The sequence below is a fragment of the Myiozetetes cayanensis genome, unplaced genomic scaffold (genome assembly GCF_022539395.1).
Source record: "Myiozetetes cayanensis isolate MyiCay16 unplaced genomic scaffold, myiCay2020 scf7, whole genome shotgun sequence".
Classification (NCBI taxonomy): Eukaryota; Metazoa; Chordata; class Aves; order Passeriformes; family Tyrannidae; genus Myiozetetes; species Myiozetetes cayanensis.
In genome coordinates, this window is record NW_026087964.1 from 39043154 (window position 1) to 39069736 (window position 26583).

Consider the following 26583-nt stretch of genomic DNA (forward strand, 5'->3'; position numbering starts at 1 on the left):
ACATCCTGGAGGTGATTTTTTTGTGAAACTGGAAACATTCAAGGGCATAGCTTTAGGTTTACATCTCTTGAGCTTTACTAACAACCCTCATTTTATTGGTACCACTCCTCCTTTTAAAGAATGTTTCAAATAAACTTCTTTCAGAAAGTGCCTTTCAGTGTCCAAATAACCTTTGTTCATACTGAAAGCCAACTCCCTCTCCAGTATTTTATACATGCACAGCAAGGAAAGAGAAATATGGCTCCACGGTGTAGGATTGAAGCAGTACCAAGAGGCTACGATACATATTATACTGGAAATATCATCAAAGTTATAAATGCTGATTCAGTGATCAGAGCACGGTGGGTTTGTTCATATTTATAAAATGACAGAAGAAATCACAAAGGCCCATAGCAATTATTAACAGTGATGTGGTGAATTTATATGTCCTGAAAGTGGGTTAGACGCTGCTCTAATACCCAGAGAGTTGGTCAAGAAGGGAATTATGACTGAGTTACAACTCTTTGCCTGGTTCCACTTACTTCAAGCAGGAAGCAATCTATTTTGATCTTTATCTGTAGCTCTATGGGGACTTGATTGTGCAGGCTTGTTGTCAGTAGTAATGGAAAAGGAACAAAATGAGGCTTTTGCTTGGGTTTAATTTTTGCTTCAATTTAACCTAAACAAGTGATAAAAACAACAACTGAAAATCTTCCCCTTAGGACTATGTCGCAGATAAAGGATGGAACTTCTGTAAGAAAAGGTAAGAATGGACCGGGAGGAGACTTCCCAGAGAATAAACAATTCCTAATTCTTTCTATCATACTTAGGCCTGAGGCTTAAGTCTGGGGACCTGCTTCATTCAGGGCAACAGACTGAAACCCCATCTTTCTCCTTTCAGACTGATACTTCAAAGTCCAGGATGCGTCCTGTTCTGGGTAACCTCATTTTTTTTGTCTATATGGGTGTTTTGTATTCTGTATTGATGTTTTCTTTTGCAGGAAATATCAGATGAGAATTAAAATCACATGCAAGTAAAAGCCTCCTTTTACTTGTTGAAATAGAGAGAAAATATTCAACCTCAAAATAATCCATAACAAGAAAATCTTGTGTTCCATCCTGAACTAGCAGTGATACATGAGCTGAGGAAAAATGTTTTTATACTTTATTTAGGATCAGTATTAAAATAGGCTTTATTCTTACTAAGGTTACTCTTAATACATAGCAGCATAAATAATCTAATTCACTCTGTACAATGTGACTAATTTAATGATTCACTGAATACTAGAACACTTATTTACTTGCATTAACTCTTTTCCACTATCTTTGTCTAAGTCTTCTGTATGTCTGAGAGGGATTTATAACTTATGTGTAGAGTAAGTAATGAGGGGAATGAGGCCCTGTCCAAGTTTTCAGATACTCTCAGATCATAGCGATGCTGCACAATATAAACACAGAAGTGGAGAAGAAACTGACTCCACCAGAGTCCAACCACATTGCTATGGAAGAGGATTTGAGTACAGTGTGAAAAAGTCTGAGCATGATTGTGCATGTCTAGGGACAAAATAAACTTCAGAAAATGACAGCAATCTAGGCAATGACCTTCCAGCCTGCAGAATGGAGAAATCAGATCCTCTCCAAAGACAATTCCATAACCATTGCACTCAGCTCACATGACTATATATATGTGTCTATTTTTTAAGAAGAAAATATACAAACAAAACTTAATTCAGAACTAACTTTTGAATGTCATGTCCTTAATTAGCACTTCATCCTTTTGCTGCCATTTGATTATTTAATGAATTTGCATTGCATTGCTGTGAGTCACTGAGAAAGTCTAATGGTTCAGATGTTTCCTTTACCTGAGATGCCTGTTTGCTGGATGACATCAGTTTACATGACCCCCACTTTCACTGCCTTTACTCCAAGCAGCCTTCACAACTTCTGTCCTCTGTATTCTACTGCTGCCAGCATTAGTCAAGTGCCCCTTCTCTTTGTCCAAGAAAGGACCTTTTGCTCTCTTCCTCTCCACCTGCAATTCCTCCTTCAAAGAAATCAAAAAAATTAACACAAACCACATCCAGTGTCATACACCTTTGTGTGGAGTACACTGTGCAAAGGCTTTAAAAACATAAGGAGTCTATAGGAATGAATTAAACATCCTAAATCTTGTCTCTTCTGTGCGTTGACTCAGTCATTTGCATTCATGTCAGATCATGCTGTGGGCTTCCATAATTCCATTAATGATGCCCAGTAACTCTTGTTATGAAAGAACTGAATGTCTGAGGTATTGCTAAAGGTCAAGAGACCTTGAGAGACATTTTGCTTTGCATTTAGAATAATGTACAATGAAAAAAAATCTTCTTCTTGTTATTTTATAATTAGGATAGATATTGTGAAACTTGAATATTTGGCTACAGACCTAGTATCTATGGGTACAGTATTAAAAAGAAAATCGAGATGTTTTTGTTCCTGTCCCCACTTCTCCTTCCCATCTGTCTGACTCTTCTCTCCATTCAGCCCTGAGTGCTGGTTTTTCCTGTGTTGTGTTATTACAAGGCACTCACCCTATTTTCCTCAGCCGCCTACAGGCCCATAACAATGTTGTTTTCAGAAAAGGGAATTTATACAGGGTCACTTCAGTTGGAATATAAATAAATAAATAGATTCTAAAAATTTAATTAAAATCTTAACTAGCTGAAGCCCTGGCAAGCAGGCAGAGTGTAGTTAACATTCTCCATTAAATGTGAAGTACTTGACATAATGTGAACTGTTTGAGAACTACAGAATAGGCACATGTTTTATTCAGAAACCAATGAGAGTTTACTGCTGTGCCAAATGACTGTCATAAAGCTGGCATAAGATGTCCCCTGGGATATCCAAAAGAATTAAAACACCAGAACAGATATTTTAGATTTATTTCTATTTTCCCTGTTTGAACAAGTACTAGAGAATCCTGAAAAAGCAGAGACCTGCTAAGGGTAGAGCACTTCTTCCATGCTATCCTAAGATCAGAGCTTTCGGTTTACCATTATGATTTTCATATTTGAAATTCAACTTTCACTTACAATTTCAGTTCTCTTTCTAGAGGCTAGGCCTTGTTCTGTGTAAGTAACACAAAGCTTTCTATAGTGAAATGGTACAAAATGTAGAAAATCCAAGATTTGAACCAATCTGTCCAGTCTACTCATTCCACTTCTGTCCCCCCCTCCCCCGTTTATGCCCACCATTTCTTTCCAAGGAAACACAATGTTGCTTTCCAGATCTTCTGCTTAAGGAGAGTTTTACATTTTTCATTACTTCATGACCACAATCAAGGCTCTCAGTGTGTAAATTGAAGTGTACAGTCAGTGTGTAAATTAAAGTCACATTGAACAAACTCTGCTAGTGTGGAGGCCCAGGGAGGAAAATCTCTTGTGCTAATGTATTCAAACAAGAAAGAGGTGACTTTGCATCTGAAAACAGGCTACAGTTTTCTATATCCAGTGTGGTTTGCAGAGCAATCTAGGGAAAATAGACCACTGCTTAGCCATTGCCTCTCAGATTCATGCGGGGGATAATATGAACTGATCCTGGGAACTCCATGGCATTTATAACATCTCTTGTCTATGCTTTGCACTCAGTTGTGGTTTCAATGGAAAAAAGGAGTAAAATGTGGTGATATTTGTATTTTATACCCAATTCAAAGGATCTGCCTGGCATTTTTACTTTTCAGTCTGCAGGCAATCTTTGATGCACTGGACTTCTCCTTCAAGTTTCACCAGTACTTCTCTCTCCACAGACTCACTTTAAAACTCTTCATTCTGTGACACTATGATTCGTTCTTCAGGAAACTTACACTGACATTTAAGAGAGACTGTAAGAGTACAGATCTGCTAAACTGATTGAAGTATTTCTGCTGATAAGTTTCAAGTAAGAAAATCAGTCTTTCCACAATAACTGTAGTATCTTGTACAGTCTTATTGTGACATTTTTGACCGAGTTATTGCAAAAAACAGCTCTAAAATGACATTTTTTAACTAGAAAAAAAATCCCACGAGTATTAGCACATAAAGTGAAATATTTTCTTTTACAATTTCAGAAGACTTATGGTGGAGGGCAGAGGGAATTAATTTTTTTATGCCCAGTGAATAACCAAACAAGCAGCATACAGTAATCAATCACCTCTGTCTAGATGGACCCTTGAGGGGTAACAAGGGAAGACAGAGGTAGAAAGGCTGGGATATAGAAAGCCTTGTTCCAGTTGTTCTGTATTTTGCCACTCTAAAAATGGTTCAGGCACTCCTTTACAATGCAAATACTTGTGACCTCTATTTTGATAGCACTTGTGTAGAAAGGAAGGCAGATAGGGCACACCCAAATCTAAAATTCAGTTGGAGTTACTGTGAATTGTCTGCGTATTCTGTCTTCCCTTCTGTAGAAGGTTTTGTAGTATAGATTACAGTTGCTTAGAATTTGACAGTAATTACAAAACCCTTTACCCATGTTCTTCCTGAAAGTTCACTAAAACCTTTAGTTATTTGAAATGTTTTACAAGTTGTCATTGGTTGTGAGTAAATAAGTTTGTTTCCTGGCTGGATTATGTTTTGTAAACTGGAATACCTTCCGTATAATGGAAAAGCACACATATACAAAGTAAAACAATTGCAGAAAGAGCAGCAGAGAAGAAAGGAAAAAACCCACCTGTTTTCAAAATTATTTTTGCAAAGTGATATTTTTTGTTCATTTTCTTTGAAATGAAAGACAAATATTACAGAATATGACCCTTACGGAATTTTAAAATTAAATCAGAAATCAGCATCCTTTGCTTCAAATTAATATTCTTCATGATTTATTTTTAGTGACCAAAATTACATTCAGAACCTGACCTTCAGTCTGCTTATTCTCATATTTGCATTACAAAAGTGATATTCCAAAAACCATATTCAAGAATGAAACTTTCTTCTGGAATATGTCTTCTTGATTTAAATGCTTGAATTCCATGAATTAAGGATACAGGAGATGTATACTTATATCATTCAGCTACATACTAAATCAATCTGCAACAAATTAACATGAGTGTGAATGTTACACTGCACCACATAAAGGGAGATCATCCTGTTTTAAAGACTGATAAAAGCTGAATTCCTTTGAATGTGCTATATACCTAAAGATAGGAGTGGACATCTATTGAGATTTTTGAAAAGTTCATCTTCTGTTAAATTTCCATTAATAAAAACCCAGTAAGTCTAAAGCAAACGACATAGCTACAGGCTTTCCTGAGTTAAGCAACAGACACGTGGCCTGAGGCATTTTTTGTTCTCAAAAGTATTGAGACCCATCACACTCCATTGAGATCCACTTGAAATTCCACTTAAACATAATAAAACTTTTTTTACTATGAGCACTGGCACAAGGAATCTCCCTCCTTGGAGACATTAAAAGTCTGAGTGGACTCCAGCTGACCCTGGTCTGAGCAGGCAGGTTGAACTAGATGATCTCCAGAGGTCTGCTCCAAACTCAACTGTTCTATGATACTTGTCAGAAAAGGTCACCAAGGGGCTAGACTTAATCTTCTCTGAATAAGGTGAAAGCTATCCAAATGAGTCTGGCATTCAAATAACTGTCTGAAATGACTCTGTCTCAGCTGGTTTTAAGAGAGATGCCTCTGGTTGCTTTCACTTGTAATAGCTTGCCTCAAGTTCAGTGAACAAGCAATGGAAAATCTAGGAGTACTATTGCCCTGGTACAGAATTTCAAAAAGCATTTGCTAATAAAATAGGCACCTCTATTTGCTCTTTTTAGGCCAACCTCATTCACACTATCTGCTTTAGTAAATATAGAAACATTAACAGAAATAACTGCTGTACTGCTTAGATAATGATAATAAATTGACAATTGCAGTTGAAAGTTTAGAAGTTGAAATTTAACTCAATAAAACCACACAATATACATGCATAAGAAAGAATTCTGACTAATTTCTGTTGGAAAAGGTGATGAAAGTATTTACGAGGCAGTGAGAGATCATACAGTTTAATCATTTTATAATCACAGGGTATGCTGTCGATTAGAAGTGTCATTTGGTAGGTTTTTAAGCACTGCAAATTAGCGGAAGGGCAAATTAAGTGCAGCTGTTGATGAACCAGCCAGAATACTTGAAAGTTATTACCTTTCCTTTATGTTAATGCTTCTGCAAGAAATGCACAATCTGTTTCATCCCTTCATTTTTTATCATAAACACAATATCCCCTGGCATAGCTCTATTGAGAGAGGACTACAAGTAAAATTTTCTACTAGAGTTGTATGTAAATATTTTAAACTTTGTTCTGATTGAAATCAATTAATGCATTATGATAGTCATGGAAAAAATATATGTATTCATATATGAGCCTGATGCAGATAAAGAGAACATCATGGGATGAATGAATAAGTTATAAAACCTATAGGCAATAGAACACATAATCATATTTCTAAAATCTGAGGGTGATATTAGTGATATTCTTTTTCTTTTCCACAATCTGTATTCATGTTTCCATGAAGACTTAATGAAATTTTTTATGAGTGTAAAGTTTCTTCTTTAGTTTAAGAGCTATATATATATTCCACTCAAAAAATCACTAGCTACTTGCTTCAGGAATCCCAGTATTTCTTTTGACTTTGACATTGGCAAAATAACAAAATGTTATTATATGGATAGGTACTTAGATTGCATTTTTATAAAAACATTATCTTGAAAAACAATATTAAAAGAACATTAGGGTTGCAGAGACCAGAATTCACAATATAGGAAATGTCATAATAAATGTTGCCCTAAAAACCTTAATTCGATACTTTGTGCATGTTGTACAGTGTGTGGTGTCATACCTTGTTGACTGCACATTACTCAAACACTCCGTGAAAGAAAGAACTGGAAATTTATTCAGGTGCTATTCTACATTACTGCAGTACTGCAGTTAATTTATTGTGGGATCCTTGTGTATGAAAACAAGGATTACATTAACTCCATGACACAGAGGCAGGCCCTAAGGAATAGAAACTGGATCTATATGTATGTGAAATGCAAAAGATGACTCGATGTTGTCTGGAAGACAAATCCGCTAACTCTACATCTGCTAACCTGATCAAAACTTCTGGGAACTGATCTGTATGGAGGACTCTAGATACTCAAAAGAAAACAAAGGGATCCAGTTCCCCAGAGTAAGTTTGCCGTAGTATGAGACAGTATGAGACTATCTTTTGTATTCATGTTTTATGACTTTCTTCTTTCCAAAATCTGCAATTAAGTCTTGTAACAAGGCTCCTTCATCACACATCTTTGATTCATCCTTAGAGCAGGTCTACTTTCTGCCCTGATTAAGCTGTCTAATGGGTAAATATAGTCATGATCTTGCAGGAAATTACTTTTGCATTGCTTAAATGGCTAATTAGGGTTACATGTGGTACCCTACTTCTGAGCCCTAGACTTTTCAAACTTAAGAATAAACTTGTAGAACAAAATATATTCATGTGTTTTCACAGAATCACAGAATAAGCTGAGTTGGAAGGGACCCACAAAGATCATCCAGTACAACCCTTAGCCCTGCACGGGACCATCCCCAAGGTCACACTGTGTGCCTGAGAGTATTATCCAAACACTTCTTGAACTTTGCCAGGCTTCGTGCTGTTATTGCTTACCTGGGGAGCCTGTCCCAGTGCCCAACCACCCTCTGGGTGAAAAACAGTTTCTTAATATCCAACCTAAACCTCCCCTGACACAATTTCAGGCCATTTCCTCAGGTCCTGTCCCTGCTCACCACAGAGAAAAGATCAGTGTCTGTTCCTCCTCTTCCCAGCACAAGGAAGTTGTAACTGCAATGAGGTCTTGCTTCAGTCTCCTCTTCTCCAGGCTGAACACATCAAGTGACATCAGCTGCTCTTCACATGGCTTCTCCTCAAAGCCCTTCACCATCTTTGTTTCCCTCCTTTGGATGCTCTCTAATAGACGAATATTATGGCAACTAAAACTGCACACAATATTCAAGGTGAGGCCACACCAGTGCAGAGCAGAGTGGGACAATCTCCTCCCTCGACCTCGTTGGTGATGCTTTGCCTGATGCCCCCTAGGACATGGTTGGCCCTCCTGGATACCAGGGCACTGCTGACTCATATTTAACTTGCCATTGACCAGGATCCCCAGCTTCCTTTTCTCAGCACCTCATTCCCCAGTCTGTACATGTATCTGGGGTTGTCCCATGCAGATGTAGAATCCACAACTTTCTCTTGTTGAAGTTTGTATGGTTGGTGATTGGCCAGTCCTCTAATTTGTCAAGGTCTCTCTGCAGGACCTCTCTGCCCCTGAGGAAAGTAACAGTTCCTCCTAGTTTTCTGCCATCTGCAGATTTGCTTAGTATACCTTCCATTCCTGCATCCCAGTCATTTATGAAGATGTTGAAGAGCGCAGGGCCCAAGATGGAGCCCTGTGGAACCCCACTAATGACAGGTCACCAGTGTGATGTTCCCTCATTTGCTATTACCCTCTGTGCTGACTCATGAGCCAAGTGCCCACTCACAACATGATGTGTTTATCCAGCTGTGCTGGACAGTTTGTCCAGAAGGATCCTGTGAGAGACAGAATTGAAAGCTTTACTGAAACCCAAAAAGATTACATCAGCTGTTTTCCCTTGATCAAGTAGGTGGGTATACTCTGTCATAAAAGGAAGTCAGGTTTGATAAGCAGTTCTCTCATGAAGCCGTGCCGTCTGTGACTGATGACAGTGTTGTCTTTAGTTGTTTTTCAATAACTCCCAGAATAATCTTCTCCATAACTTATCAGGCACTGAAGTGAGACTGGCAGGATTGTAGTCTCCAGGTTCCTCCTTGCCCTTCTTGAAAATCAGGACAATGTTCTCTAGCTGCCAGTCAGCTGGGACCTCTTCAGATTCCCAAAACTTCTCAAAAATAATCAAGAGATGCTTTGGGATAACATCAGCCAGCTCTTTGAGGATTCTGGAATGAACCCCAACAGGCCCCATATATTTGTAGGGATCCAGCTGGAGCAGCAGATCCTGCAGAATTTCAGGGTCAGTTGGGAGCTGATCATTCTTGCAGTCGTGGTCCTCCAGTTCAGGGCACTGAGTCCTCCTTGGTCCTTCATCCCTATTGAAGAAAAAGGCAAAGAAAGTGTTAAATACCTCTGCCTTGTCTCTGGCCCTGATTGTGTAGTGACCATCCCATCCTGTAATGGGACAAGGATATTTCTATACTGTCCATAACCCTTATTATATTTGAAAAACCTCTTTTTATTGTCTGCCATATTTCTGTTGAGCTTCAACTCCAGCTGAGCTTTGGCTACATGAATTTTCTCCCTGCACTGGCAAGCAGATTCTCTGTATTCTTCCCATGTCACTTGACCTTGCTTCAACTCAGCACACACCTTCCTTTTTTGCCTTATTTCCAAGAGAAGATCCCTGCTGAGACAAGACAGCTTTCCGTCTTTCCTACTTGACTTTTGGCATTTGGGAATTGCCTACTCCTGTGCCCGCAGGAGGTGGTTTGAAAAGTGACCAGCACTGATGGACCCCAGCACTTGTAAAAACATTTTTCCAAGGGACTTTAATTATTAATTACCTCTGCAGCCTGAAGTCTGCTCTCCTCATGTCCAGACCTGAGGTTTCACTGGCACTTTTCTGCCCGTCAACAGAGATCCTAAACTCCATCACCTCATGGTCACTGTGGCCAAGAAGCCACCAATCTCCACTTCACTTACGAGAGCCACTCTATTGATCAAGGAGGGCATTTTTCCCAGTCAGCTTCCTTAGGGCCTGTTCCATAAAGTTGTTATCCAGGATTTTAGGAATCCTCTGTCCTGGATTGTACTAGTTGTGTGGTGCTCCCAGTTGATTTTTGGCAAGCTGAAGTCCTCCGTAAGGACAAGGGCAATTGTTTTTGTTAGTATGCTTACATTTTGAATTACATGTTGAATTGTGTTTATAGAAATTCTTGATATTAAATGGTGGTTTTAAGGCCCTGTGTACAGCAGAACACTTCATAAGAAATCAATTCTCCTGCAAGACACAACATGAAAGAGTTTTTTTACTGGAGAAGTGATAGCATGACAGGTAAGTCTAAATTCATTTTACTCACAAAATTTGGCTTGAAATCAGATACATTTTATCATTTGGCAAAAGGTGAAAACTGTAACTGAAACCAGGCAAAAAGAGGATATTCATCACTCTCCAAGTGCTGAATTTGGTTGAACAAGTAAATCAATTTTACTGTTACTGCTGATGCATATCATTGTACATTTAAAAGAAATTAAGTGAATGACAAATTTTTTCTGAAATATAGTCTCTAGTAAGAAGATAAAACTCAAAGTAGTATATATCACTGTGGAAATAATTTTAAAGAGAGATTTTTATGTGTCCTGGTGCTTTTCATGGCCTTCTAGGATCATATTCTAGTCAGTGGACTATGGAAGGACAGATATTTTTTGTTTTCATTTCCTGCAATTATTCTAGTTTGCATAAATTAATTTTTCATTGGGAAAAAGGGGGAAAAGACTGACGTTATAACTGAACTTGGTTATTGGCATACTATTAATTATTGGGTGTATGTCATACAAATTCCTGCTGTAATTCAGATATATTTATGTCATTTGGAACATTTTCACCTGGAAGGATGGAGCATAACCAAGCTTAGGTGATCTGTGCCCCAAATTTTCATAATCTTACTTCAAATAAAGAAGGAAAATTATCGACTCCTGCTCACATAGGGGAAGTCTGTTTGGCTGAACCTCTCATGATGATGGTAACTCCTCTTGTATCACAACCAAAGAGCTAAGATCTTTGCCCCCAAAGTAGTACTAGTAGTTGGATTGATTGCTTTGTGATAAGACTCAAGTGTATACCTCACTTATTAGGGAAATATTTTTATGTCCAGGCTGCAGTTGGAGGGAACATAAAGGAAGGACATGTCTTGTTGTCCAAGGGAGAGCTCAGGTCTGTATTTAACAATTGATTCTGGCTGGGGAAACACCTGCATTCTTATTCCCTTTTAAGTAATTTTTTTTTTTCGAATTCTGTGTTGTTGCTTTTTTTCCCAATTCAGCAAAAAAATTAATATATGGGATTGTCATGGAGTTATGGAACTTGTTTAACAATATAGTGCCTCTCTTTGTTAACATAGGTGCTTGGCAAAATTTTCCGCCTGATTACACAGGAATCTATTTGACTGACATGACACCGACACAGCACTGCAGGTATCTTTAATTAGGGGTCCTATTTGAATCTGGTATTCATTTGCTTCAGTCAGTAACTTCTATCAGTTCAAAACCACAATTATGGTCTGTTATTTGATGCACTCAGGTTCAGCAAGTATATTTCCTGAATTTTCTGCTTTTTGTACTGTTCAAGAACAGATACATCCTACGTATTGCAAATTATTCACATTCCAAATTAATGAGTCTGTTCAGAGTTAGAAAGAACCTGAGAAGCACTGGGAAAGTGAAGTTTTTTCAGTAAGAAGTGCTTTTCTACAAATAAGAATCAATGGGCTATTCTACAGTCAATCAAAGGGTACTAAGAACAACAACAACAAAATCAAACATTAACAACAGGATAACATACCAGGACTGACAAGAGTAAGCTGAAAACTTTAAATGAGTACTTGCTTTATACGTATCTAAAAAAAAAACACATTTGTTTTGGGTTTTGTAAGAATGGGTGTTTTACTAGCCATCAGGAGTGATAGCTTCAATTCTTTCATATTGCTCAAAAATACGCATGGGGGTTGGAAAATTAGATGGATGCTAAAAAACTCAGCAACTTCAGTTCAGTGACTGGCCTTGAAAAAATAAAAGAGAAAATAAAAGCAATAGCTGAAGTGTTCCACACATGCTTCAGGGTGTCTGTGTATGTGTGTGCATACGTAATCTCAGTTGATAGAAAATATACTATTCTTCTTTGGATTCTCTAAACATCACCTAGTTCTGCTATTAAGCATTTAAATCAAAGGAAGCGTGCAGTTCAGAGTCGTTACTTTCAAGTTCACATAGGCGAATGACCTTATTCTGCACAATATTATTTCACTTCTTCATTCATATCTAGGAGTATCTCAGCAGATGCTTTGGATTTCTCTGGAAACCAAAGAAATGGAATTATCTGTAGGAAAAGAAACTTCTCAGAGTGGTGTTGTTGCTATCCACCCAAACACATACTGTCACTGTCAGAAGTGGTTTTCCCCACAAGAGACATTAGCATAATGTTTATGGCCAGTGAGATTGTTTAAGAGCACTAAAATCATGCAGTACTGTATGTGCTCTTTAATTAGGAATGTAATATACTCCAGCTGGAGTGACTCATTTTTGCAGTCTTCTGTGGAGCTTGAGTTTCCCACTTCCCTGTGCAATAAAAAGAACTGAAGATTTTTTAGTGACTTCATTTTCAGTTAGACCTCAGTTATCTGAGTTGCTTGTAGAATTTGTTCACAGACTGTAAACTGAGTTTGATGAAGAATAATTTGCAGTTCTCATTTCCAATGTCATAAAGAAAAGCATTTCAGTGCTAGTGGAAATCTGTAGATTTAATTCTCTCTATATTGACATGGGGGCAGTTGAATACTTACAATGTAAATAGTCTCATGTTGCAGTTCAAACATTCATCTCAGTTGTATTTTAGAAGATAAACAGGATTGTCTAAGGTTTTAGTTCTGAATATAAAATGCCTTCATTCAAATTTTTTGAAAACAATTGTATATACTGATACTATATAAGACTAGTGTCACTCTTTCTTTGTTAGTGTATTTAATGAGTTAGCCTATTTGTCTTTTCCTGGGCTCCATTTGTTCAATTTTAATAAACAGATTTTCTGAATTTGGTGGGTTTCTGTTATTGTACTTCAAATAATGCAAATAACCATGTCTGCTTATATAGAATTTTTCCCCAAACCATATCTATCTAGAGCCTAATCCCATCTCATTGAAATCAATGTGATTCTTAGATAGTCTAATGAATATGTTTCTCAAAATCCTGACTTATTTCTTATTAGGCCTGTAGAGGAATGTATATTTATTTTGCCTATCTTAAAGCCTTCACTGAGGAACAGTCTGGGGACCCCAGCTTTCAGGTGTAACACTTATGAAAAAGAGATGCCTCTCCAAAGACAGATTCAGAGAGGGATGTATTCCCGCAGTTGTCACTGATGACCAGGGACAAAAGCACAAAACCATAAACTGTAAAACTGAAAAAAACCCTCCATGTTTCATACTAACTCTGATGCATTTAGTAAGTTTTGTTCACTAAGTAGTACCCTTGTGTTATGTCTCCCTGTCTTGGACTGCATGTGTTCAGAATGGCATACAGCAATTTTGTCCTTCTGGATGTTCAGCTTGATATCAATGATTAATTCCCCCAGATTGGTGTGGGATTTTCTTGAATTAGCTTCAAATAGAAATGGAGTACAGAGGGAAAGTTCTGTTGTCCATACTGCCTCACTTCTACTCTCTGTTTCTTTAGTAAAACTCCCTTCTCCAAAACTAATAGACAGATCACATCTGTCTATTCTGTGATACAGTCAGTAAGACTATACTTTCTGGTACCATCTATGACTTTAGTGATTAAAAATTCTAACATTCTTTGCTTAGCGCAAATCCTTGATGTACCTGTAATGACAGAGTAGAGATAGGGAGAGTGGTACATTTCCTTGTTTAACCTACCTGTAAATCCTGATATAAATGTATGGAACTAAGCTGATTTTCATCCTTACCAATAACCTGGATCAAATGTGCATATATGCAGACATTTCTTTTACATTTGTCTGCTTTGAATCCAGTATGACTCCTCCTTCTAGTATCAACTGTCTCTTCACATTTTGGTATTTTAAGCAGAAGAAAATGGTGAGAAGAGGGGAGTAGCATAAGAAAGTGTTTAAAATCTCTAGTTCTGAGAGAACTGAATTACAGTGTAGAAATCAGGGAACCTGGAAGTTCACTGGCATGAATTATGCATTACGTTGGCATTTTCAGTTCAGAAGATTTTGAGAGCATTTAAGGAACCATAAAGCTTTCCATCAGCTTCAGTTAACAGTCAAAACCAGTTGCTCATTCCTCAGATAGGGATGGAGAGAGGTGTCAGAGGCTGATTGTGATCTTCCCAGTTTGCAAATAAGTGATCACAAGCAGACACTATCTTGCCCTCCCTTTTCAAAGGGAAAATTGTATTAAATAGTTCACTGGAGAGGCAGGTAGAGCAAGAGAAAAGAAGTGGAGTAAAATGAAAATACTGATTATTCTTCCATAATCCAAACAAACAATCCAGATACAAAAACCTTTCAGAACTTTAAGGGACATATAGGTTAGCAATATCAGCATTAAGCCAGACCTGGCTATCATTTTTAAGTGTTGGTGTCAAAGTCTATAGACCATCATTGCACTGGTCCTGAAGTGAAACTCACCTCTATAGAAAAGGCCAGGAAGGCAAGTCTCATCATCATTTATGTCCTTTTGATGATTCTTTTACAGCAGGGATTTCATACTTAAAGCAATGGCTTTTGCAGTGTTTCTAGGTCAGTTTATGTAATGTATAAAGCTTCTGTTGAAAAGTATTCATGTATTTCTACAGCTTTTTTTACTGTTGTTTTGTTTGTGAGACTTTTGTTGTCTTTGCAGATTGTGAGATCTTAAAAAAAGGTTTTTGGGTCGCAAAGTACAAGTGGTACTAACAGGACACAAGTGATAAAAATGGGACAATGATTGTTCAATTAACAGATCAATAAGTTGCCTCTCACACAAGTGGTTGTCAATGATAAATGCCCAAAGGTTGGTTAAACTGCATTTCCGAATGCTTCAATGTAAAAATCAATGTCCAGAGCACACAGTGCTAAGCAGATAAAACAGCCTCTCAAATCTGTACCGTGAAAATGATATGAGCCCAACAATCATAAAAATATGTCTTGATCCTATTTGTAGCTCTCATACATTGCCATGGGCCATTCCTGTTTATCCATCCACATGAACAGCAGAACATTGACTATGCTGAATAAACAGCAATGATCTGGATGAAGAAACAAAATGGACTTTCAAATTTCTGATTTTCTTTTATGCTGTCAGTGCAGTGACTGCTGAAAAGGCAAAGGAAATTATGTTGGGGTTTCAATCAGGAGTGAAATCTTCAGTTGTGTTATTTAAATACAAAGGATGTTGGTGGGCCCCTAGTGTGAATTCAGAGGGGAAGGAGAAGAATGGGGAACACCTCCTGTCACTGCAGTCTGTTTAAAAATGTGCTCACAAAGGGAATGGAAAAACTCTGGTTACCAGCCTCATTTGCTTTTGTCAACATTACACAGTGAAGAGAACCATGGATGATTATTGTTTCTGGAATTTGCTATAGATGTAATAAATATGCCAACAAGTTTGCTGTGGAAGATTTGCCTCGATATTATACTGCCAGATGAATGTACCCATGACAATCATCTTTTCAATTTTATACTGCAATACAAAAAATCACCTTCTCTCTCTGTCCTCAAAAATTTAGGGATAGGCAAGCTTATTTTAATTTAGGTAAATTTACATTTACCTATTTCTGTTCTTTTGTTCCTTTAGAATAACATTTTGCAACCTATGACTTACTGTAAGAGTTTGAGGATGTTTCACTATCCTAAGTACATGTTTGGTATACTTAAAAGCTACACATATACATATAATTTTCAAAAACTTCTTTCAGTAAGAAAAACCAGTCTCTGGCAGCTGCCTCTTAGTGCCACAACAAATGCATCACGTGGGCAGCTTTCTAATAAAAGATCCTACATGCGTCATATTTTTTCTCCACTCAACAAAGCTTCTGAATGAAAGAAAAAATTCCTGCACTTGAAGAAGCATAATTTTCATCAGCTAATTCCTTCAGGAAGAGAGGTTAATGGATTTTCATATCCTTGTTAAGGATAGAAGACGTCTTCAAGAACACACTGAGTGGGTCTGGCCTACAAGTCTTCTGTCTAAACACTGCAATGAAGGTAACAAATGGAGGAAAAAAGCCACTATGTCCTGTCTCTCCTTCTGAAAAATGCCAATTTAACTGTATTTTTGTGACGAACATTGAAGGGTTGTGGATTTTTGGCAAGAAATAGCCTTGACTTGCTGCTCCAGCACTGAAATATACCAAAATGGTCTGGGGTACTTCCAGTACTGTTTCCTGTATGGTAATAATGAATGTGCATATGATTCAAAAGTACATGGACTAAAATCTAGAAAGCCTCCAAGAGCTGAAATGATAGATAGGAAAAATACAGTATTACAGAGAAAACCTCCCACAGATTACATTCAGGATTATCTTCAATAAATAAGTAAGTAAGTTTTCAGTAAGCAAACAATACTTACTAAGATACAATCAGGATTGTGAATAATAGATACTAGGTCATTTCACATTGTGATTATCACTGTCTTGGATATGAATTATTTAATAAGATTACAGCTTGTATACTTTGCAATTATGGGAAAACTCCAAGTTCACCAGTCTCTTTTGATGTGATACAACATGAATTTCTTTTTGATCTTCAGAAAAAGGGGGAAAAACGGTTTTATGTAACAGACTTAGGAAACAGGGCATTTAAATGAACATACTGAGGCCACTTATCATTCTGATATATGCAGCAGTCTCTCATTGCTATTATACTGTAACGATAGGAAGAAGATGCCAAGCATGAAAGCCAAAGCACTTAAGAAAGGTGTATGCATCAATTAATTTACCTTGATGCTTCAAAAGATGTTAGTCTACCTGTGCTGTTGCAAACCAACCTATTGATATAGATTTATATTTTGCTTTTCATTGAAGTCAATATTTTACTTATACCTATCAAAAACACATCTCTCCTTGAATTGGGATATTCCCAATGGCTCTTCGAAAATATTTCTACCAGGGATTTGTCACCCTAACATCAGATTCATGTAGTTAATACAGTGGAAGGCTCTTCTCACGTACTGTCAGTTCTTCCTTCTATGGGAAACTTGCAAAAATTCATGTCTTTGAGGAGTCAAAATTCATCATAAAATTCAAATCAAAGCTTAGATGTGAGCTTTAGATTTCATTTACTAAGAGCATTCCCTACAGTTGCTGAACTACATTTAAATAAACTGCATAAATGTATAGATGTGCCTAGACTTTTAAATGTTGCTATAATAAAACCAAACAGAAATCAGACTACTGTTACTGTTACAACAAACTATGGCTATAGATGTTCATCTTGTTACATACACAAACTAAATTTGCATTTAGGTATACTAACTTACATGTGATGTCATTTATGCTTAAGGAATTTTGTTGAGTGTTTCTAGCAAAATGTTAAGCACAAGGAATCATTAACTGAGCTAGAGCAAAACTTCCTATTAAAACTAAAAGAGCCATGTAAAGCTGATTCTTTATGAAATATGCTGTTCTAGAACCACATGTAGAACTGAAAACAAAGTAGAAGGGAACCTTAAAAACCTTAAAAAAGCAAAGAAACTGATTCTGAGTGTGTACTCCTAAATCCTCCTGATCGAGAATGAGTAAGACATTTAGGAGACTGCTTGAAGTTAAGCAATGTCTTATAAAATTCTAGTATTGGTAATAATCCATTCATTCTAGTAATAGCCTTAGTAACTACATTGGTTGCAAAAGGAGTTGGGACCATAGTAGAAATCTATTATCAAATTCACTTTAAGTAGAAACTTGACAAATTTTTTGAAGTGTTTCATTTAATGCAGTTTTCCTCATCTGCCCTAATAAATGTACATGTCTTCAGACCAGCTCCTACCAATCCTCAGTTATTTTGGGTCTGTATGTAGGCAGACCAAAGTGAAGTCAGGAGAGTGAGTGGAGCTGATCAAACTCTTCAGGCTCTCACTACATAGCTTTTGACTCCAACCAATTATAATGATTCTTTGAATGTACATGTAGTAAGTTTATTTTTTTCTGTGTATTGGAAATGCATTTCTTAAGACATATATGTCACCTGGACATGAAAGAAACCTCAAAATGAGATAGCAGCAATTTCACTTACATAAACTGATGTTCTTTTTTTGTAAGAGAACAGTTTTCTGAGCTCTGTTGCTTGGAAAATTATGATTTATAACTACATGTTTGCCTCCAAATAGAATGCCCCCGTGAAATCAAGTTCTTCAGCTTTTGTTTCTTATCTTAGTCCTTAGAACAAATTAGGAAGTAGTATTAATATCTTACTTTTTTAGTATAACTTGACAACTATAATGATTCAATCTGTCATTTCAGCTGTTTAAAAGAATTAATCAGCATTTCTCACACAGCTTCTCTGTGACACTTTTATTTGACAAAACCACAACTGTGTCCAAAAAATTTCTTTTTTTCTCCCCATCAGAAAGTTGTATTTCAGTACATTTATCATGGCATTGCTGCTGAGAAGAAACAATGCAACCATATTAGAAATAGAGATGGCATTTGTAAAAGGGGAAGATTACATCTTGGAAGACAGTGAGGGGTTTTTTTCAGTTTGTATATTGTACAAATGTCCTTAGCACTGGAGTAAATTCCTCAGAAAATTTGGGAGTAATCAGTTTCTGATTTGAATAACTGAAAAACCCAGCACTCATGTCCTTCTACTAATAATTAAGTTCCTTATAGTTAATATTCCTTACAATTACTGGTGGTATCTCACTATAAATCATAGAGCAAGACTAAAGAATGCCTCCCAAAATGACTTTTTACTCTAATGTTAAATTGTCCATTTAAAACATTTGTTGAATCACATAGATTTCCTTGCAATGGCTTCTTAGGTACTTTTTAGTTAGGGGAGGGGGGGAGGTGTTTGCAAATCACTAACTAAACATTTTTATTTTTTCTAAAAAATATTTAAATAAACAGCATCTTTAAAATATTATACTTTCATTCAAATAAAGCTGTACAAGGAGCATCTGGGTCATGCTACGGAACATAAGAGATTGTCTAGAGTGTGTGAAAAGTGACATCCTAGATTTAAGACTGTTGAAGAGAATGCTCAAGAGAATGATCTTAAATTACTGCAAATTTCTGCCAGCTACTACAGGGCTGCTTTGAAACCAGGGCAGACAAATTTAAGAAAGCTCAGATTGCCCTACACCTCCAACATAAATCTCTCAGCACTTCTGCAATACTGTGGAGCTCCAGACCCAGGCAGTGGAATCACTAGACATTGCACAAGAAGTAGGTTTCTGTGGTTAAGAATCAATTACTGCATAGCATTACGACATAACACAGACTATTAACTAACTAAGCTTCAGATAAAGTGATGCTGGACCATCTTTCTGAGTCCCATGTTTCCATCACACTAACTGCTCCTGTCTCATGCCAAGCATTTTGAGAAGGAAAAGAAATACTCAGCTGGATGGTTAGTCTGTGGTCTGCTTAGGTAATTATAGAAGAAATGAAAAATTACCTAGAGAAATGAATGTCCTTTGCAGCTGTCACCACTGATTTATTTCTACTACATTCTAAGAGTATCCACATTATCTCTTAAAGCCTGGGATATGTCTCGATTACTTCATTCAATCTAAAATATTATTGCTGATGTCACCTGGCTTTTTGGTATATCCTGCCAAATGCATAGAGAAGACAGTTGTCAGCAAGGTGCTAGAACCAGAGTCAGCATCTTGTCAGTGCTCACTTTTCCCTCCTGGTTGGTTGTGAGGAATATTTGATGTTCTTATGTAATGGCTTTGAAAAAATTCCATCAGTGGAAGGAGAAAGTGTTTTAAAACCAGCATTTGTGTGGTAAATTAGCAACACTTGAAGGGAAAAGTCTATAATATAATTGAGAAGATGCTATTTTACCCAACTTTATAATTTTTAGACTCCCAAAATCAGGTCAGTGCTTTGAAAATCAAAAATACAAACTAGTGTTTGGGGTAACCTTTGAGGAACCATGTAGTGGTTTCTGTGTTGAATTCAAAAAAACAACCCAAAGTAGACCTATATGGAGGGCTGAAATTGCTTGATGTCCCTTTTAGACAGAAGAGATGGAAATTTTTCAAAGCTGATGTATAAGATAATAATGAAAAGATAATTCCAAACAAATAGGCAACTGGATTAATGAGCAGTTTAACTTCTTTGTGTTTCCTGTGAGTACATTTATTTTTTAAATGCTATTATCCAGAAAATGGATAACATCTGTATGCTTTTCTTCCCTTTCCAATTGATATATCACACATGCAAAGTTACAAGACAGAGAAGTTCTGCATATGCTTAATGTTGACCATGGGGATAAGCTCTTAATTGGATCAAAGCTGCTATACATAATTTTCCTCCTACAACGTTTAGCCTTAGTAACCCAGTGTGAGTTCTAAGAGTCAAGCTGACTCCTTTCCATCTTGTTCATCCTCACCATTAGTAGAAGCCAAATTAGAGCATCAGTGACAGCTGTGCAACAAACTCTGTTATTCAGCCATGCTCTGACAGCAGATCTAAGTGATTAGGTGTAGGAAAAATCCTCTTGAAGATGCACAAAAAGGAGGAAAATTTAGTTCAGTCTTCTATCTGTGATGTTGCAGGGCAAATGAGAACACAAAACATCAAACAGCTATTTTTATTTCCAGACTCAGCACATTCAGAATATGCATAGAGACAGGTTTGGGGTTTTTTTTAAAGGCGATCCAATTTTTACCAAAGCATCTTTGCAGAACAGGACATTTCTTTAAAATTTCTTCAAATATTGCTTTGAGGAATTTCTGCCCTTTCTGCTTGCATTCTGAGTTACTGACAAACATGTCCGAGTTGCTGCATCGTCAAATGGAGCCATTTCAGAGCTGTCAGCCCTAGACTCTATCTTTGGCTACATGGCCCATCCGATCTCCCTGCCTGTCAATCAGGCTGGCAAGAAAGCAACCCTACTGGGATAGAGACTGGGAAGATGCACATTACAGTGACTACCAGGCCAGTGCACGATTGTCATGGGTGTCAATCAAGTTGGGCAGTCTGAGACTCTTCATCAGGGCAGGAGGAGGTATCTGAAGGCCATGGAGGTGTCCTGATGTGGCAAAGTGCAGTGGGTGCTCTCTGTAGAGGCCACCAGCACAGAGGGCAACCAGAGCAGCCCCAGCCCAGAGCATCAGGGGTGGAGAAGAGGTGGGTCCAAGGTCAAGCTGGGAAGTCTATCCAGTAGTCAGGATCAGGCCCAGAGAGGAAAATGAGGGCCCATGGAGCCTCCTGATTAAGAAATAGGTTCACAAGGATAAGCTAGGACACTGGCTGACAGAGGGGCAGACTGTCATTTTAGGATATCATGGTAGCTCATGGTAGCTCATTTGTTAAGTAGACTGGGTATATATTAAATCATTTATGCCACTGAAATGATTCCTGAGAATAGAGTTAGTGACTGTAATATAATCTGCTTACTGTACCTGTGAAGGGAAGTTTCTTTGAATGCTGGCTAAAAATCTTAATTAATCTGTATGTTTGCTTTTCTGCCTTCCTATCTGCTTCAGCTACCTAAAACATCTCTATTAATAGCAGTCACATGATACAAAAACCCTAATCCATTCTTGTTAAATCATTTCTGTAAAATAAAACTGCTTATAACTCATTAGTAATAATAATAACAACACTTTTATATGTTCAGTTAATGTCAATGATTTTATTGGATTCATAGGGAAAGCAATTGAGAACAAGCCAAAAGGACATTTAAAAAATGCAGCCAGCCATAAAATGAAAACCATAGGTGAAAAATATTACCCTTAGCTAAACTCTTCTTTTTGTAGTTCTATTTACTTATGAGGTACTGTTCATGTCCATACACCTATATGTACATGAATGCATTTTAACGGAGGTGGAATCATGCAGTGTTTTATCTCTGTGTGTTTTGTCCATTCTTAGTCTCAACAGATGGAGAACAGGTTTTGGTAGACACTTAAAATTCATGGTGGAGCCATGTATATTTTTAAAGGAAATAAAATGGCTGCTGCACACATCTGAAATAACATTTATAGGACTTGTACATCTTTAGCTTTCCAGTTTCTGAAATCCACACAATTTTTATTTTTGGAGCTTTAAATACATTTGAATATGCCTCTAGTTTCTTTTGGTCTTTACTTTTGCAAATTTGTTTCAGAATGTTTGCAATAAATGCCTATGTCCTTTTCATCATGAGTTAATATTCAGTCATGTAGGTATGATGGCATTGAATGCTCCTGTTAAGAAGTTTTACCTATATTTTGAAGAAATCTGGTTTTTTTAAGTGTATTTGGTTATTGCCACACATAAGACTCCACCTGTGAGGGAGAAGAGTGAGACGATCATGTGCTACGCTACAACAAGGAGTGTAGGCACTGGGTGTAAGAGCACTATCAGCTAGAATATAATCAACCCTTTGGCATTTTACTGGTGGGAGACAGCAAGTCTAAGGACATATGACAGGCACTTTTGATGCATAATTGCTGGATAGCTATTTTTTTTGTCCTATAGTAACAACTTCTGAAAGTAAAATATTTTTGCCAACTAGACAGGCAGACCACTTTTTGTCAATCCATCTTGAGGTGCACGTGCTCTGAATCACCAGTCTTATGCTGGGAAATGAAGGACACAAAAAAATTTAGAGATTAAAGGTATTTTATTACTGCTACCTGAATTTGATGTTATTCCTAAAGCTGCGGTGTATTCACCCTAGAGTGTTTTCTGAGGAAGCCATCCAGTATTCTGAGCTTTCTGACAGATCAAGGAAAGAGGTTGCTGTAAATTCTGAAACACTGTGCCTTCAAACTTAAAATTAGGAATATGTAACCAATGTATTTTGAGGTTGTTTACAAGCTGGTTTTAGCAGTAAGCATGATAACTACTAGTAAGCACTGAAGTGCATCCTAGTTGGTAACTACCAAAAATGTGCTTTCAAAAAATATCTGAACAGGACAGGGCCATTTTTAATTTTTTTTCCTACTCTACATTGAATACTGAAATAGATTTTTTACAGTTTGAAAAGCTGAGAAAAATGGAGAGGGTTAGGTTCGCTTTGTGGGTGTATGTTACTCTGAAATCAGTACTACTTTTAAGAATGAAAATATGCCCTATGCCATATTTTGTTTGTAATAGCCTATGTTGCTGCTTGTGTTTACTCTTAACTTCCATATGTTTGGAATGGTAAACCTGTAGTGGGAGATTCTGTGAGGCTGAAAGGAACTTCCATGACACACTCCTGTTTTCAAACACTCATAACATTGTATGGGATTCTTTGAGATGAAATTTCAGATTAAGCCCCAAGGTAGCTCATTAGGGTTAATAACAAGACTGACATAAATCAGCATATTTTAAAAGAGGCAACAACATAGGTGTTTACTGTCCCTGTTTGGCATTTGGAACAATGGAGAACACCGCTAAACAAATCTGTTGTATATAGTCATTTTTAGTATAGTTTGAAGCTTGTCCTTTTAAGTGGCTATTTATATTTGTTTTGTAACATTCACAGTGTTCTATTTCTTTGCAAATACACAAAGTGTGTATTTAAAGATGTTTCCTTTTAAAGCATAAATGTAAATACATATTAACTGTCTCTTTTAGTTACACAAATGAGACTCCATGTCCTGTCTTGCACATGATGTAATAACAGTCCTGCCCAAGGCAGTATAACACAAATCACAAGGGGATCCATCCATCTTTCCTGTAGTTTCACTAGAAGGTTGCACTGTGGAGCCAGTCAGAAAGAAATAAGTAAATTGTTCACCTAGATTTTGACATGGGAAACTTATCCTTGAATTCATTGCTCCTGCCTGTGGTGATGTGATTTTTGTACCAGTAAAATTCTTCACTGTAGTTTCTGCCAACTTCAACTTTATTTTACTCTGATCCTTCTAATCTTTGCTTCTCTTCTGTGCCTTTATTCCACTTCCTGCCTCTCCTTCTTTTTAGTTCATTTCCCCTAACAACCTCCTACTCCCAAAGAGTGCAACTGGCATTACTCACCAGGCTTGGATGTTCTTCCATTCCTTCTTTTCAAGTGAAAATCAGTTTGAGAATAAGATGCCCGCCTTTCAGCATCTGTGGATGAAGTAGGTGGTTAAGTTCTTAATTGCAATGTCATGCTTGTTCTGTACTTACTTAGTGCATCATCACAAATATAACACTTGCACATTAGTATAAATAAGTAGTAGGATTTAATAAACTCTGAAGAATTGGATACTGTTGTCATTTGAGAGATTAGAATATTTGCACTGGGATTTCAGTCACATTATCTTATAGCAAGAGTGGCAGAAACATACAGCACTGGGCAAAACTACCCAAAATTACTTCAGTAGGCCAGGCAACCAATAATGTGGCTTTTTTGGTCTCAGAGTCACGTCTTTTTCAAACAACTCAATTTCAACTGCCTGTTAAATATTCAGAATTTACTCCTGCTAATTTATATGAACAGTTATCTAGGTGATATCATTTTTTATTCAGCACCACAAAAGTCCCTACTACTGAGCTCTTATTAACTCAGAGCTATAAAACTAACAAGCAATTAAAATTAAGGTGTTGCCATATATGTGTTTTATGAGTACATTTTTACCATTCCTTTGACCATGATTCTAACACATTTTCACTTAGATGTAGTAAAGGATTTTTAAAGATATTCTATTATTATGAATAACTAAAACTGCACATAGAATAGTGGGAGAACAATCCCCCATGAAAGAAGTGCTATATTTATTCTGTTAAAACTCCTAACATCACATCACATTATATTGATAAGCAATTCATAAAACACAAAGAATTTTTAATGTCCCATCTTAGTATAATATTCAGATCATTAAGTACAGCAGTAGCATAAAGAAGGTAAAAATTCATAATCTCTATGGCAGACTGGTATGAATGTGAGAAAGTAATCCTTTCAGAAAGCCACAGCTCCTGAACAATTTTAGATATGTTTAGCTCTCTCTGTTGAGATCTTTCCTAATTCAATTTTATTACAGTAGTTTTATTTTTAAATCATGTAAAAACAATTAGGAACAGTCAAACACTTTTTGTTTTGTTTTTTTTTGTTATGGAATTCAAAGGGTGATTTTTCCCTTCTTGATTCTTTAGATAAAGGCCTTTAAATTAAAGGAAAATAGAATGGTAAATAGATTTCAGGAAATAAAATACTAAAAAGTCACTAAGCAGAAATTCTGCTGCTATTCATACAGCTGGAAAGAACTCAGGCACTTGAGTTTCTGTTGATAAATTTACAGTTAGTTAATTAACAATCACTGTTGAGTAAGTAGATGAAATACCTACAAGTGTCAGAAATATGCTCAGAGTTCACTGGGTAGCTCCATCAGTCAAGTCCTGCTTAAATGGTGAAAAGGAGAATCACTGGAGCACTGTAGTATTTTTTTAGTGTAACAGTGAAAGACAAAATCCAGATGGAGAGCTATTATTAACCTGTGAACTTTCTTACCCCGAGTTAAACAATGATTTCTGAACATCAACCAGAGCTGGATTAATTCAAGGGGAATCATTTTGATAACAGAAAGCTGAGAAGCAATCTCTTGTACCATAAATCTATTTAGTATTACCCTCATTCTGCCATCACTGAAAAATAGGACCAAAATGAAAAAAAAAAAAAAAATTGAAGGTACAGTGATCTCAATGGTTTTTGCTTCTTGATGTGGTTAATAGCAAGCATATATGGGAGAACCAATAATTAGATTTCCTGGACATTCAAGATTGACCAATACATTCAATTGATCTTTGGTTCTGTATCCATTAGAACTGAATACTTCCTTTCCTTGCCTCTAAATTCTGCAAAGATAATTTTCTTTCTCTGGAATTGTGAAATTGCCCCTATATTTTGCCACAGGAAGAATAAAAAAAATGCACCCTGGAGCCAATTTTCCCCACACAATACATAGTAAGATGGTATTTTTATACTACCAAGTGTTACCTTTACTTTGTGTTCTCTCTAGTAGGTTTGGGTTTGTGTGGTTTCAATTTATTCAATTTAATGTTATCAGCACTTAGACTTTCAATTCTGTTACTGGAATTGATTTAGAACTTTGCAAATAAACTGCAAGGCATGTTTCTGATGATGTGTCTACAGCCATGTAATCATCTCTTTTATTCCCTTTAATGATTTTTCTAGAGGAAGAAAGTCATGGCCCAAAGATAATTTGATTTATATTAGTTTGGATATATTTTTGAGTGGCTAATTCATCTGAGTGTTGGTATCAATTCAGCTGGCAGCATAATTTTCATTGAAGGAGGTGGAGACAAGTTATGCTTAACAAACCTTTAATTTTGTCACCAATTATATTATTCCTTTAATAAATTTGTTGTTTTATTCTGTCATGGCATAGGTTTCAAAATGAAATGCTTTTCCTGTAAAAATACATAGACCATCTGCCATCTGGGAATTTCTATTTGTAGTTTGCTGTTACAATGATAAAAACCTCAGTAGAACCTTGATGAAAGAGGATGTGTTGAAATGCTGAGACAATCTGTAGGCATGGAGTAGAATGTTCTCTGTACATCATTATCTCAGTCAATAGTCTCTTCAATGTTTAGACATGTGGGATCTCAAAGAAAGGCAGCCATGGGACAACTGACAAACACATACATTGCCAAAATCTGTGGTACATAAAAAGGTTCACATTTAGCTTTTGGTCAGCGAATCTCTGAATCTTTTTCCTTCTTTTCTCTGGATTACTCTAGAGAGAACAGTCTCA

The 26583-nt window shown here is 36.8% G+C and overlaps 1 long non-coding RNA gene across 1 annotated transcript in view; it reads left to right on the top strand.

Moving 5' to 3' along the window:
• The first annotated feature begins 572 nt into the window (after window positions 1-572).
• Window positions 573-26583, top strand: part of LOC126652100 (uncharacterized) — an 89542-nt gene continuing 63531 nt past the window's right edge. Inside the window, exons 1-2 of the long non-coding RNA XR_007631873.1 lie at window positions 573-742; window positions 881-917. This is a non-coding gene — a long non-coding RNA (uncharacterized LOC126652100). The remainder of the gene's footprint in view (window positions 743-880; window positions 918-26583) is intronic.